Source organism: Theropithecus gelada, chromosome 3, assembly GCF_003255815.1.
Source record: "Theropithecus gelada isolate Dixy chromosome 3, Tgel_1.0, whole genome shotgun sequence".
Classification (NCBI taxonomy): domain Eukaryota; kingdom Metazoa; phylum Chordata; class Mammalia; order Primates; family Cercopithecidae; genus Theropithecus; species Theropithecus gelada.
In genome coordinates this window covers 170,218,607-170,234,681 of record NC_037670.1, presented here as the reverse complement: position 1 = coordinate 170,234,681, position 16,075 = coordinate 170,218,607, and the positions used below count along the sequence as shown (strand labels likewise).

General features: G+C 34.8%; 1 pseudogene across 1 annotated transcript; it reads right to left on the bottom strand.

The window, feature by feature from the left end:
* Positions 1-1,296: 1,296 nt before the first annotated feature.
* Positions 1,297-2,036, bottom strand: LOC112620981 (annotated as a pseudogene). Its single transcript, XR_003118634.1, has one exon. The product of XR_003118634.1 is annotated as a 60S ribosomal protein L10-like (transcript).
* Between the last annotated feature and the right edge of the window lie 14,039 nt (positions 2,037-16,075).

Sequence of the window (16,075 nt, the reverse complement as noted above, 5' to 3'; positions counted from 1 at the left end):
GTTTGAAAACTGAGAGGAGTTTCAGTTTCCCCTTGTGAGTTTCAGCACCTGCAGGTGGCTTCCACGTTGACCTTGCTGATGGCCACTTGACATTTGTTTTCCTTTCTGTCTCACAGACTTAAAACTCTACTGTCAGTCACAAAGTCAACAGCATCACAAGGACTCTTTGACCTTATCCTAAAATTGTGTTGGTCAGACCCCCGCAACAAATATATATTTAACCATATCCCAGTGGTTTTGCTTCTTTGATTGAAAAAAGCCTAATACAGAAGGAAACTAGATGACAGAAGATATAGTTAAGATGTGCCTTTTAAAAATTATAACCTTGAGTACCTTTTGATTTTGAAATGCATATAAGGTATATAGCCAACTTTTATTGAGTGTTTACCATGTTTGGCATTGTTCTAAGTTCTCTATATGCCTTTATTCTACTAACAGTAAGACACAGTTATTTAGATTCATTGTTTTAAATGAGGAAACTGTATTTCAGAGAGGCTAAGTAACTTGTTAAGGTTTAGACAGCAAGAAACTACCAGGTTAAACTTCCAACTCAGGTAATTTAGATCACGAAGCTAAACCCTTAACTCATTTGCATCTTTCTTAATCACCTCACCTGTTCTTAATCATCTATTTTATAATAGTAACACAGATTATTTTTACCTACCAGTCATTATACACTTTGAAATTCAAAGTTATCAAAAATATTTCCTTGTGTGTACAAAATTACTAAAAAATTGATAAATCATTTTTGATGTTTCCTTCTTTTTCAACAATATCTGAATTTTAAGATCAGATCTGTTCAGATCTTTTGCCTATTTTAAAATTGGAAATTGTACTTTTTGTTTCCTTACTGTTGAGTTTTAATCATTATTTGTATATTTTGGATACAAGTCTTTTATCAGACAGGTGACTTTCAAATATTTTCCTCATTCTTTGGCTTTTGTTTTGATTATCTTAACAGTGTCTTTCACAAAGCAAATTTTACTTTTAACATAGTTCAACTTATGACTTTTCTCTTTCATGAAAAATGTTTGGTCTTTTATTTTAAAATACGTAGCTAAACCCAGTATCACCTTTCTTCTATATTTTCTTGCAGAAATTTTCCGATTTTTAAGTTTACATTTGGATCTATAATGCATTTAGAATGTTATATCTGTGTTTAGGTTCAATTATTGCATAGACGTGTCTAATTTTTCGAGCACATTTTCTTGAAAAAACTTTGCCCATTGAATTGCCTTTGATTCTTTGCCAAAAATCAGTCGACTGTTTGTAAGGGTGTATTTTTGAGCTTTTTTTTTTTTTGACAGGAAGTAGAATTTATTGGTGGGTATTAAGTGGGGGCAGCATATTGGAAGCCCTCATGAGTGCAGGGCCCGCCATCTGTCCAGAGGACCATGATTGGGGATGTACTTGACCCCGCAGCCATCTGGGATGAGCCGCTTTTCAACCACCATGTCTTCAAATTCATCAGCATTGAACTTGGTGAAGCCCCACTTCTTTGAGATGTGGATCGTCTGGCGGCCAGGAAACTTGAACTTGGCCCTGCGCAGGGCCTCAATCACATGCTCCTTGTTCTGCAGCTTGGTGCGGATGGACATGATAACTTGGCCAATGTGAACCCTGGCCACAGTGCCCTGGGGCTTTCCAAAAGCACCTCGCATGCCTGTTTGGAGCCTGTCAGCCCCAGCACAGGACAACATCTTGTTGATGCGGATGACCTGGAAGGGGTGGAGCCGCACCCGGAAATGGAAGCCATCCTTGCCACAACTTTTTACCATGTACTTATTGGCACAAATTCGGGCCCCAGGGCTTCAGAGGACAGCTGCTCATATTCATCTGACACCATGTGGCCACAGAGCGGAAACTCATCCACCTTTGCCTTCTTCCGCCCCAGGTCAAAGATGCGAATCTTGGCATTAGGGACACCTCGGCAGAAGGGAGACTTTGGGTGAGGCTTGTTCTTACAATACCGGTAACAACGGGCGGGGCGGCGGCCCATGGCGACACCAGGATCTTCAGTGGCGCGCCGAAGGGAAAGAGCTTGAGCTTTATATTCTATTCCGTTGATCTATGTGTCTATTCTTTGACCAATACCATGCATTCTTGATTACTGTATCTTTATTGCAAGTCTTACAATTGGGCAGTGTGAGCCTCCAAATTCGTTCTTTTCCTTCAAAATGTTCTCGGCTATTGTAGGTTTTCCCCCTTTCAGTGCATATTTTAGAATTAGTTTTTGATATACACAAAATATCTTCTTATGATTTTGACTGTAACTGTGTTGAATAAATAGAATGATTTGGAAAAAATTGACATATTAGCAGTATTGAGTCTTCCATTCCATGACACAGAATATCTTTACATTTATTTAGATCTTTGATTTCTGTCATCAGAGTTTGTGCATGTAGATATATCCTACATATAGATCCTATATATATAGTGTTAGATTTATCCTGGAGTATTTCATATTTCTGATACATTTATATTTTGTATTATTGTCTTTAATTTCAATTACTTCATTGTTGGTATATCAAAAAGTAACTGACTTTGTATATTTATCTTGATTCCTATGACATTGCTTTACTTGAACATTAGTTTCACTTCTTTTGTTGGTCTTTGGAGTTTCTGCACAGGAAATCTTGTCATCTCTGGACAATTAAAGTTCTATTTCTTTTTCAATATCTATATGTTTTCATTCCTTTTCTTGTATTTTATCATTAAATAGACTTTCAGTATGAGTTTTGAGTAGAAGTAAACAAGGTATTTTTGCCCTGTTCCTGAACATGAGGAAAATGTCCAGATTCTTAATACTACATATGCTATTAACTGTATGTTTTTTGTAGATATTCTTTATCAGGTTTAGGAAATTCTCCTCCTTTGTTGAAAGTTTTATCTTGCATGAATACTGGCTTTTGTCAAAGGATTCTTTCACATGAATTGATCTGATAAAATTGTTATCATATTTCTTATTAGCCTGTTGATGTGGTGGATTATTTTAATTTACTTTTGGATGATGAACCAGTCCTATATATCTGAAACAAATTTCACTTGGTGATAAAATTATTTTTATGAATTATTCCATTACATTTGCTAATATTTTGGGGAAGTATGTTGCATCTGTGTTGATGAGAGATATTGGTGCTTAATTTTTCTTTCTTGTAATGTCTTTAATCTGGTTTTGTTATTCAGATAGTGCTGACCTAATAAAATGAGTTAAAAAGTGTTCTCTCTGCTTCCATTTTTTGTTGAGATTTTGGAGGGTTAGTATCATTTTTTTCCTTAAATGGTGGAATTCAAAGGTCATGATGTAATATGGGCCTATTGCTTTCTATTTTGCAAGGCCACTAATTGTGGATTCACTTATGTTCTCAGAGTATACTTTGTATGATTTCTGCTCTTTTAAATTTGGTAAAGTTTGTATTCTGGCATTATGGGGTAGAGTATTCTTTAAATGTAAATTAGATCAAGGTGATTGATAGTGCTTTTCAGATCAATCATATCCTTAGTGGTTTTCTGCCTGTGTGGTCTATCAATTATTAAAAAGAGGTGCTAAAATACAGAATTGTAAGAGTGGATTTGTCTATTTGTCTTATTTCAGTTATGTCTGTACCGATCCTTGTATTTTGATGTTCCATTGTTATGTGCATAAAGGTTTGAGATTTTTATATTTTCCTGGATAATAGACCTTTCTCTCATTATTTTATGGATCTCCCTATTTCTGATAAGACTTATTCTAAGTCCTTCTTTATCTGAAAATGGTATAGATTTTACCTTTAATTAGCATTCTGATGTATTTTTCTCCATCCTTTTACTTTTAACCTATTTTAACTTTTACATTTAAAGTAGACTGTGCTATTTTCACAGTGTTGTGGATTAAATATTTTGTTTAAGTAAACTGATTTAACTGAAGTAAATATAAACACAAGAAATTTCTGTATGAAATGACAAAAGAGAATTGAGCCTATATTTGGTGGTTTTGTTTATTACTGTGGAAATTAATTTCTTCTGACAACCAATCTAGAAAAAATAATATTCTTCAATTGAAGACTTTTTCCTATTTTAGCAATCTAATTTTCTTCATGTAACTCTTAATTCAAAATTATATTTCCCCACGCTGATGTTAATCCCTTATTCTTACTTTATTATTATTCATATTGCACATTTGACACTAATGTTCAATTCTGTTTTCTTTTGTGATTCTGAATTATATTCTTTTTATTAATTTAAAACTTAATATCTTTTCTTATAATTTTTGTGAGTTTCTGAGCTCATTAATTTGTTGCTTAAAAATGCTACTCTAAAGACTATTCAAGCATTTTTATTAGTATGAAACATAGTTCAATGTATTAAAACTACAAATTTGAATATAGAACATCTAATCTATATATATGATCAAATTTATTGAACTTATTAATTAAACTTATACACATTCAACATGCAGACTTACCATTACAATTAAGCTTTTATAAGATCATTTTATTTTCACACAAGTGTAGGAAAAATGCAGTTTTTATTTTAATTTTTTTCTTACTGTTCATTTTCTTCCTGAGGAATCCTGCTTTCCCATGTTAGTTTATAATTACCTTTCATATTCCATCTTTTAGTTCTGAGCAAATATTTCTGATGCAAAGTGTCTAAGTGTCTTCATTGTGTACTAGAAACTGAGTTATTGACATTAAGGTGTATTTTCAAATGGGTTTTTCATTATTTGAACTCAAGCTATGTCTTATACAAACCATCAGGGGAGGAAAGTTATTCGTGTTCTTGTCCTTACATGTATTTTTCTCTTAGTTAATTTTTTTTTTTTTTTTGGATAGGGTCTCACAGCTGCCCAGACTGAAATGCAGTGGCATGATCTTGGCTCACTGCAACCTCCACCTCTGGGGCTCAAGTGATCCCCCCACCTCAGCTGGGACCGCCGGCACATGCCACCACACTGGGCTAATGTTTGTACTTTCCTGTGTGTGTGTAGAGATGAGGTTTCACCAGGTTGCTCAGGCTGCTCTGGAAATCCTGACCACTGATTCACATGCCTTGGCCTCCCAAAGTGCAGGGATTATGAGTGTGATCCGCATGCACAGCATTTTTTAGTTAAAATGTTGACAAGACATTTTATCCAGATGAATGTTTAAAAAGTTATCACATGTTCTGCAGACATTACTAACCCACTGTAACAATCAAAGTATCATTGATCATGATACTTTCCAAAGGGAATTCCACTACCAATAATTTGATGTCAGTATGTGAGATGACTTTTTTGCCTAAACAAAGTGTTTGTTTACTCCCTAATTTAAAAAGTGTAATAATGTTGTAAGCCTACGTATCTTTGCACTTATCCTTCAAAATAGTTATTTTTGTAGTTATTTAAATATCTGTTTTTTTCTCATTCAGATTAAAAACTTTTCGTCTAATACAGAATATGTTAAAAATATTCACTCCATTGTAACTGCGGTAAAAACTTCATTCCAGATTCAATGAATGAACCATGTATTTGACGGTTACAATGTGTTGGCCATTCTGGTTAACTGCGGGGCTTTAATGATGAAATAAGCATGATATTTATCCTCAAGGATTTCAAAGTCTCCAAATTAGAACCACATGACAAATGGAAAACTGACCTGGGATGGTATGAGAGCAGGGATCCTGGAAAGTAAGTTGCTGTAAAACATAAGAAAGTCCATTCCTGAAGCAAAGAATAAGACTTATTCAAATCTATGACCAGTGAGCCTAGCTTAATGCTAACAGCATTAGCATATGGTAACTGAGCGTGCAGGACGGAAAGACACAGTTTAAATTCCTGCTCGCCCAGCCACTAGTTATATATACCTTGAGAAAGTTACTTAGCTTTTCTAAGGTAACTGCAGGATTTAAACCTTCGTGTGTCTGTGTGTGTATATATATAGCCAACCGGGTACATATATACATATATGTACATATGTATATATGTTATTTAAATATCTGTTTACATATATGTATATATACATATATATACAAATGTATATATGTATCCAGTTGGCTATATATACACACACACACACACACACACGAAGGTTTAAATCCTGCAGTTACCTTAGAAAAGCTAACTTTCCCAACATATATATAACTACTGTTATATAGTTATATATAGTGTTCCCAAGGTACATATGACCAATATATATATCTATATATAGTGACAACATGTTTGTTGTCATGATACTTTCCAAAAGTGAATTCCACTACCAATAATTTGATGTCAGTATGTGAGATGACTTTTTTGCCTAAACAAAATGTTTGTTCACTCCCTAATTTAAAAAGTGTAATAATGTTGTAAGCCTACGTATCTTAGTGCTTATCATATATATAATCATATATACACACACACACACACACATATATAGTGACAACATACATATATATATAGAGTGACAAAATGTTTGCCTAACTATATTCTGCTTTTCCTGTAGCAAATAAGAGAGTTATTGAAATGGAGAAGATTAAAATGGCTATGAAAACCATGATAAAAGTCGGGTAGCGGTGTCAATGGAAGCAGTAATAGATGAGATCTATAAACATATGAATAACTTCAAAAAAGATAAACATTTTTATTTTGAAGTAGCAGAAGAGAATAAAGAGAAAGAACAAAACTAATGTGCAGTTTGCATGATTCATTAAGGGAGAAATAGAGCCTCCTTTAAAGAGCATCATTACTGGTTTCATGGCGTTTGGCCTGTGCAATCTCACAGGCCCCAATTGAGAAGTTTCCGATCCTGCTTTATTGCTCTGCCGTCATCATTTAAAAATTCTTAATTTATGAACAATAAAACCTATGTTTTTTTTATTTTGCAGTAGCCTTGGAAATTATGTTGCTAGTCCTGAGTGCATCTGTGTTCTTCAAGAAGGTATAAGGGAGGCTATTTTTTAAAGAGAGAAGTATAGAGTTGAAGGATTTTAACAAATATTGTGGATAATAGGTTATTATGTCTCCAATAAAATGTAAATGACTGATTAATGGCAAAGAATTGTTTGGTCTTTGGGAAAATGAATCTATGGGTATCTTATTCTTGGCTTCAGAGAATACAGAGATTCTGGGAGCATGGGAGTGGAAGGGAGTTTGAGGGGATAAGACAAGGAGAGAGATTTGATTCAACTATCAAGAATGAAAACAGGAAGTATTTATCCTGAGGCTTCCATCCCCAGTTGGTCAAATACTTATTCTGCAGGGCATTAACTTCTCTGAACTTATTCCTGTGCAGCATAGACACAAAGCTCTGGGGTAGAAACAAATTATCAATGATTGGGGCATTAAGTGAGGATCTCCTATGTTGTGAAGCTGTCAGGAGCCAGCAAAAGTTGTTCTTTCCAGCAGTGGCTGAAATAAAAAAGAGATGAGGCTGAGAGGATCTGAAAGAGAGATGAAGATCATCTGAGGTAGCTCAATGACTGCTTTCCAGAAATTTTCTGTGAGCCAAGGACCAGAATAGAGAAATTGTATTGTAAAGATGGCAGTGGTGTGAAACATGCCCAGTGAAAGACTGAGTAGTGCTAGGAAGTTCAGAAATTGTTTCCAGGAAGTGTTGAGTGAGTGTAGGAAGTGGGCAATGGAATAGGGGAGAACAAAGCATTCGCTTAGTCATACATTTAAAGAGATTTTGGAGGGAATTCAATACTGAGCTCAAAAACAGACCAGTGATATCTGAAGTCTACAGGAGATGAGAGTGAGAAAATTCATGGAAGGGAAGACAAAGAGGGATCTGCCTGATCCCTCAATATGTAGATTGAAGGTACAGAGAAGGTGACTGGGGAAAACATGGGTTGAATTGTGTCCCATTGTTGAATAATTATATGATATAAATGTCAAATCAGGAGACACAGATGATGATGGTACCTTAATGAACTATCTTTACATGGTTAAGAAACTAGAAACAGGAGAATCGCTTCCTCTTCCATTGCATTGGAGAAAAATATGGCACTTCCATAGAAAGAACTCTTTAAGATTTGGGGTCTTAAGGTTAGCATTAGAATTAGCTTTAAAATGATTGTATAAATGATCAAAATTAAATAACTAGGATACATTTTCAGACAAATCATAAAACTAATCAGAACAATAAACAGAATGAGATATAATATTCATGATATTATAGGAACACGAAAGCTGTACCGTTAGGCAGTTAGTATCCAGGAGAAAGACCTGTAGTTCTTATTAAAGATGTTTCCAGGAAATTTCTGACAAAGATTCTAGGAATTTATTAACAAGAAGTTTTCAGTTAAGTTTACTTTCCTTAATGCTGAATTTCACTGTGGGTGAAAAGAGGATAAAGGGAGCTGGGGATGGACTACAGGAATTCTCAGCAATATAAGTCTTTCCCTCGTCATGGCGCCTCTTTAAAGGAATTGGCACACCTTGCCTTACCCTTCCATCTAATATTTTATCCCTCCTCTTTCTATTTTAATTACCTAACCATATTTAATGAACTTTCAAAAGTTAAATTATGTTTCTTTTATACACACGAGTTGTAATAGTGTGGCAGGCCTGGTATTACTAACTCAGGTCTCCATAACAACTGTTTCAGCACTGACTGAATGGTTAAGCTAAACATTAAAAGTTGAAAGAACCAGTGCCCTTATACAAAGGCTGGAATGCAACAAAAGTCCACCAAGAGTTTGCCTAGGCCTTTCCTGGGCCTTGAAACATGACGAGATAATGACGGAATTCTTAACAGAATCCATTTAGGATTAAATATGTTTTATTGGGGTCCTGAAGAAACTCCCCAGGCCTCCACAAACAAGTTTATTGGGGGTCTGAAGGAACTCCCCAAACTTCCAGGATTTAGCAGGAGATGAGATAAGGGTAATCATTCCAGCACCTGTCCCCATTTAGATTAAGTAAATTTACTGAGGCTCCAGTAGGTCTTCCAGTGGGTCCAGGAAGGTCTTCAGGACTCTGATCTTAGTTATAAATTAAAATAAGCACACTTGCACATAGACACATAGTTTAGAAAGTATATAAGCTCTAGAAAAGCTTTGTAATTTTGAGTTGATCTGGTGATAATTTCCAGGACTTCTCCCTATAACTGGTTACTGAAATAAAAATTCTATTGAATAGGACACCATATTTAATAAATGGTCCTGGGAATATTAGCTAGCCATATGCAGAAGAATAAAACTGGACTCATACTTCTTACCATATATAAAAATTTACTCAAGATGGATTAAAGACCTAAAGGTAAGACATGAAACTATAAAAATATTAGAGAAAAAAAAAAAAAACTCTTCTGAATGTTGGCTTAGGTAAAGAATTTGTCACCAACCGCTTAAAAGCAAATGCAACAAAAACAAAAATAGACAAATGAGACTTAATTAAATTTAAAAGCTTCTGCACAGCAAAACAATCAACAAAATGAACAGATAGCTTACAGAATGGGGCAAATACTTGCAAACTATGGGATTCAACAAAGGGCTAATATCCAGAATCTACTAAAGGAGCTCAGATAGCTTAACAAGAAAACGAACAAATAACCCCATTACAAACTGGCAAAGGACGTGAACAGACATTTTTCAAAAGAAGAAATAGAAGCAGCCAACAAACACATGAAAAAAGGCTGAACATCCCTAATCATCAGATAAATGCAAATTAAAACCACACTGAGATACTGTCCTACACCAGCGAGAATGACTATTATTAATAAGTCAAAAAACAACAGATATTGGCAAGGATGCAGAGAAAAGGGAACATTTATATACTGTTGGTGAGAATGCAAATTAATACAATTTGTAAGGAAAACAGTTTGGAGATTTCTCAAAGAACTAATGGTAGAACTATCATTCCATCCAGCAATCACACCGTGGCATATATACTCAAAGGGAAATCAATTATTTTGTCAAAAAGACACCTGCATCCATATGTTTATCACAGTACTATTCACGACAGCAGTCGTGGAATCAAACTAACTGCCCATCAGTGGATGATTGGATTTTTAAAATGTGGTATCTGTATACTATAGAAAGTATTCTATCGATAAGCCATAAAAATAAATGAAATCAGGTCTTTTTCAGCAACATGGATGGAAATGGAAGCCATTATTCTTAGTGAAATGACTCAGAAACAGAAAAAATTTTAAAAACAGCTATTCTCACTTATAAGTGAGAGCTAAACAATGGGTACACAGACATAAATAGTAGAATAATAGATAATTGAGTCTACAAAGGCGGTTGGGTGGAATGGGGGTAATGGCTGAAAAGTTACCTGTTGGCTACAATGTTCACTATTCAAGTGATGGGTACACGAAAAGCCCAGGCTTCTCCATTACACAATATATGCATGTAAGAAACCTACGTTTTTACCCCCAAAATATATAAAAATTTAAAAAATGAAATAATCACAATAAATAAATAAAAATAAGGGAATACATTAATGAATTAGGAAACAGATAAAGCAATCGAGAAAAAAGTATGTCAAAAATTGTTCTTTGGAATTTTAGTAAAGTTTGTAAATATTTAGTAAGACTGATCAGGAATTAAAGAGAGTAATAGAGATAGATATATAATTTCTCAAAAGCTTGAACAAAGAATAGAACATTACAACAAATCCACCCATCACTAAAAGATAAGTAAGGAGCTGCAATGAAGTGTTTTGTTCCAATTAACATGTCACCTTGAATGAAAGACTAATTACGTAAATTACAAAACTGAACAAACTGAAAACAGGAATAAATATAAAATTGGAATATTCTTATATCTGTTAAAGACACTGACCTTTTAATTAAAGCTTTTCCACCAGCAAACTTACAGCCCAGTTGGCTATAAGGCAAACTCTATCAATAGTTAAAGGAAGAAATCATACCAATTTCACACAAACTCTTTCAGAAAACAGAAGAGGCCAGATCCCTTTCCAAGTCATTTTACATGCCTCATTATTCTGATACTAAAGGCTGACAAAAACATTAAAAAATAAGAAAAATTATAGAATCATTATCTTTTTGAACATAGGTACACATATCCTGTACATACTGGCAAATCAAATTCAACATCATTTAAATGCCATATATAAAAACCCTACCTAGAATGCAACGTTGGTTCAGCAGTTGAAAATTAACAGCATAACAGGACAATGTAGAAATATCATATACTCCTTGCAATACACGAAGAATAGGCATTTGAAGATTCTGACACAAATCGTTAAAAAGATCTTAGCAAATAAAGAATAGAAGGACATTTCCTTAATCTCTTATAGGGTATATGTTAAAAACCCACAACTGAAGTACAACATAATGTGAAAACATTGAATGTCTTCCTCTAAGACAGGGAAGAAGGCAACTAAATGCACTTTCACCATTTCTATTCCAGATTGTACTGGAAATTCTAGCCAGGCACAATACAATGAGAAAAAGAAATACAAGACGTAAATTATAAAGTAAAATGAAAAACTCATTATTTGAAAATTGCATAATTATATGAGAGACAATCTTTTAAAATCTATATGAAATATTGTTATCAGTTGAATTATGTCTCCTAAAATTATGTTGAAGACTTATTTCCCAGTACCACGAAATGTGAACTTATTGGAGAATAGACTCATTGCAGATTAATTAGATAAGATGAAGCTGTATTTTGTGGAAGGAAGCTGAGCCCCTAATGCAATATGATTGGTATCCTTATAAAAACAGAAAATTTGGACACAGTGAGAATATCATGTGAAGTTTTAGTTACACAGCCACAACCCAAAAAGCTACCAGATACTAAGAGAAAGGCCTGGAACAGATCCTTCCCTAATGATTTTGGAGGGATCACAGCCCTGCCAACACCTTTTAATATCAGACTTCTTCTACCCCCAAAACTGTGAGACAATAAACTTTTCTTGTTGAAGTCACTCAGTTTGTAGTATGTTGTTATAGCAGCCCTAAAAAACTACACAAATTATAGCTCCTAGAGCCGGTAAGTGACTTTAGGTTATGGGAAACAAAGACAATATAAACAGTTTTCTATATAGTAACAATAAATAATTGCAAAATAAATTTAAAATATTTATAATAGCATCAACAAACATCAATTGCCTATAAATAAATCTTACAAAAGATACAGAACTGTTCACTGAAACCAATGAAACAGGTTGGGATGAATTTTAAAAGACCTGGAGTGGTAAAGACTTACACCACATACAAATTTTTGTAAATACAATGTTGTTAAGATACTGATTTTTCCCTAAATTGATACAAACATTAAGTATCATCACAACGAAAATCTCAGGAGCTTTTTGAATAAATTGTCAAGCTGCTTCTAACATTTTTATGAAAATGCAAAGATATCAAATATCTAAAATAATATCTTATGAGAGCAACAAATGTTTAAGGCTAGCCGTCTTTCATCCTAAAAATTTATGTAATGCTATAGTCCTTGAGACAGTGTGGAATGAATGAAAAGACAGGAAAATATCCAGAATGAAGGATCCCAAAATAGAGTCATTACAATGAAAACAAACAAACAATCAAACAAAAAGCAAACCCACTCAGTTGCTAGTAATCTTGGCTTAAATCAATGTTTCCCCCAAAATGCTCCACAGAACACTACTCCGTGGGATGCTGTTACATTCTAATAGTATTTTTAAATCTGTGAGCAAATGACTTTGGGGAACTGGGATTATAAACAAGCAAAAGCCATAGGTTTTCTTGCTGCAGGGGTTCAGAGGCACTTTAATATGTAAATGAACGATGAAAATTTCTAAAGAATATGCACTTTCCCAAAGTTGTTTGACTTTAAAACTGTTCCTGTCAGCATATCTCACCGAAGACTACTTCAAGGAAAATACTTTGAGAAACAATGAGCTGGAGTTATTAAATATACGTAAACTACTAAAAAATTATAAAACAAGGTATAACATTTAAGATAAAACTTATTAATAAAGATACCATAATCCACTTACAGAAACAGAAATGATTGATACATTTTGAATAACTGAGATTGTACTTAGGAGCCTTTCCAAATATCCAAAAAGAAAAAAAATATGGTATGGGTGAGAATTTCCTATTGTAGACATTGTGCCTAAAACGTGTTATTACTTACCCTTTCTTATTTCTATAGGTTAAATACTAAAATAAAATGGAACTTGTTGATAGTATTGATGTTTGGTGTTGGATGAGGCAAAAAAGTAGCCACTATCTTACACTTGACAATTATATTAGAGATGACTTTTTAATTAACATAGTAATTGTTTGTCTATCTAAATTTTAATATAATTGATTGAAAGATTATTTAAATCATAAACTATTTTTGGATGTGTTAATTTAACAGTATTCACTACCTTATGCTATAAGATATTTGATTAAGAAATATTGTTTAATGTAATGTGAACAAAATGTGCTTGATCAAGTGTGTTTATTTGGTAAATACCAAATCATATTTTTTGTCCAGAAGATGAACCAATTGCATATCATTTTCATTCAGATGGTTGAAAAGAAATATTACTGAAAAGTCATGGTACATTTAATACCTCTTACTTTCAAAATTAGGAATAATAAAATTACTAAAATTATTTAAATATCTATACTAGTAAATATTTTGTAGCCATTATGAATTTCAGAGTTTTACAAATCATCTATTCTCTTTTAGAAGAACTTTTAGACATGTATTGTAAGCATTTCCCATTCATGCCTATTATTAGAAGTTCAAGAATGACAGACTAATAACTAATCAGGCTAATAAGATCATTTTAGTGTGATTAGTGCAATGTTCTAAAATTACATTGTGGTAATTGAGTATGGAATTATAAACAGAAATATACAAAACAAGCTTTAAATTGAATAAATAAAATGGAAGATTTTATGGCATGCGTAGATTGTAGCCTATATAGTTGTTTTTAAAAAGCAAACCAGGCCAGGCATGGCGCCTCATGCCTGTAATCCCAGCACTTTGGGAAACCAAGGTGGGTGGATCACCTGAGGGCAGGAGTTCGAGACCAGCCTGGCCAACATGGTGAAACCCCGTTTCTACTAAAAATACAAAAAATTAGCCAGGTGTGATGGCAGGTGCCTATAATCCCAGCTACTTGGGAGGCTGGGTCAGGAGAATCGCTTGAACCCAGGAGGATGAGGTTCTGTGAATTGAGATCATGCCAGCATACTCCTATCTGGAGGACAAGGGCAAGACTTTGCCTCAAAAACAACAACAAAAAGCAGAAGAAGAAAGAAGACGAAGAAGAAGGAGAAGGAGAAAGAGAAGGAGAAGGAGAAGAGGAAGGAAGGAAGGAAGAAGGAAGAAGGAAGAAGAAACAATAAACCAATCAGGCATCATCTGATTGGAAATAAATCCTAACCCCCAAAGTGATGGTATTAGGACATGGGGACTTTGAGTGGTAATCAAGTCATAAGGGTGAAACCTTCATGGGTAGGTTAGAGCCATTATAAAAAGACACCAGGCAGATTGCTTCTTCCCTGTCTTCTCCCCAACATATGAAGACACAGCAGGAAGACATTTATTTGCAACCAAGGAAGATTACCCTCACTGGACACCAGATCTGGTGGTGCCTTGATCTAACTTGATACTCAAGAACTATGAGAAATAAATGTTTCTATGTTTTCGGACTATAGTATTATTACAGCAGCCAGACCTGATGAAAACAAATATGTTCTTAAGATGCTTTTAAGGAACAAATTTGGCGGTGATGTCAGCAAGATGGCCAACTAGAAGCTCTTAGCACTTTTTCCCCTGGCAAAACAAAATAAAACTACACACACATACACACATAAAATGAATAAACAACTACATTTTTGCCAAAATAACTGGAGGAGAGCTCTGGAGACTAGCAAAGAAGCAACAGAAATTTGTAGAGCACAGAAACCCAGGATGGCTCCATAGGGAGGGGACAGAAACAGGTTGCTTTTGCCACCCTAACCCCCAGTTGGGATCAGCTCAGAATTAGAAGACACTTCTTTCTACAGTGAAAAGGTAAGCAACAGAACACTGGCAGCCCCCATCACTACTGTGGACTGCTACAGTAGTCACCAGTGAAGACTCCCACAGTCCTTGCAGGCTCTGAGCCCAATTGAGGGAGCACCTCAGAGTTCACATGCTGAGCTGTGAAAAAAGAAAAGCCTATGCTGTGCCATGTTGCCATTCCTGGGCACTTGTTGCTGCTGCATCTGGCCTCAGAGCCTTGGCTACTGCCATGTTCCACCATCTCAGGACCCAGAGTCACCATTAAATGGTAACCTCACTTCCCTCCCCCATCCCCCGGAGCCTGAGTGCCACTGTGCTCTGTTGACTCTGAGTCCTGAATTGCAGCTGTGCCCTCTCCTTGAGGCCCAACCCTTTAGAGCACCTGTTCTTTCCCAGAGCTATGCCAGTGCTATTCCATGACCCCCATATAAGAATCACAGCTACATTTCAACCCCCTTGTACTTAAGCTGCTGGGATATGTTCCAGAGCAACACACTCTAGTTTAGGGGAGAAATTGCATCCACTCAGACTTTGAAAAGTGAACTCACCCTCAAATCTCAGACACCACAATAGTTTCAGAAGCCTGGCTCTACAGCTGCTCCAAACACATGTGCCCTGGAATCCAGAGCCGTTGCAGCTGCCTGTGGGCTGTAGACCCGAGGGAGATTCCCTCAGCTGAAGGACATTTCCTATACCAAAATCTGAAGAAGGTTCTTCGAGCAGAATTGAAAAAATGATAATTACTATTGTAAATACATATGAAAGTACAAAACTGATTGGTGCAGGTAAATACGTAGTCAAAACAAGAATACTACAATACTGTAATGGTGGTGTATAAATCTCACACATTTCTATTATGAAAGATAAAATTCAAAATGGTCAAAAATTACTAAAACTAAAATAAGCTGTTAAGGAACACACAATATAAAATACGTAAATTATGACATCAAAAGCATAAATTGTGAGGGGAGGGTGAAAATCTAAAAATTTTGTGTTCAGCAGAAGTTATTATCAGTTTAAAATAGTTGACTGTAACTATAAGATATTTAATGTAGGTCTCATGGTAACTACAAAACAAAAAACTACAGCAGATATACAAATGAAAAAGAAGAAGGAATCAAAGCTTAGCACTACAAAAAAAAAAAAAAAAAAAAAAAAAAAAAAGCCCAAT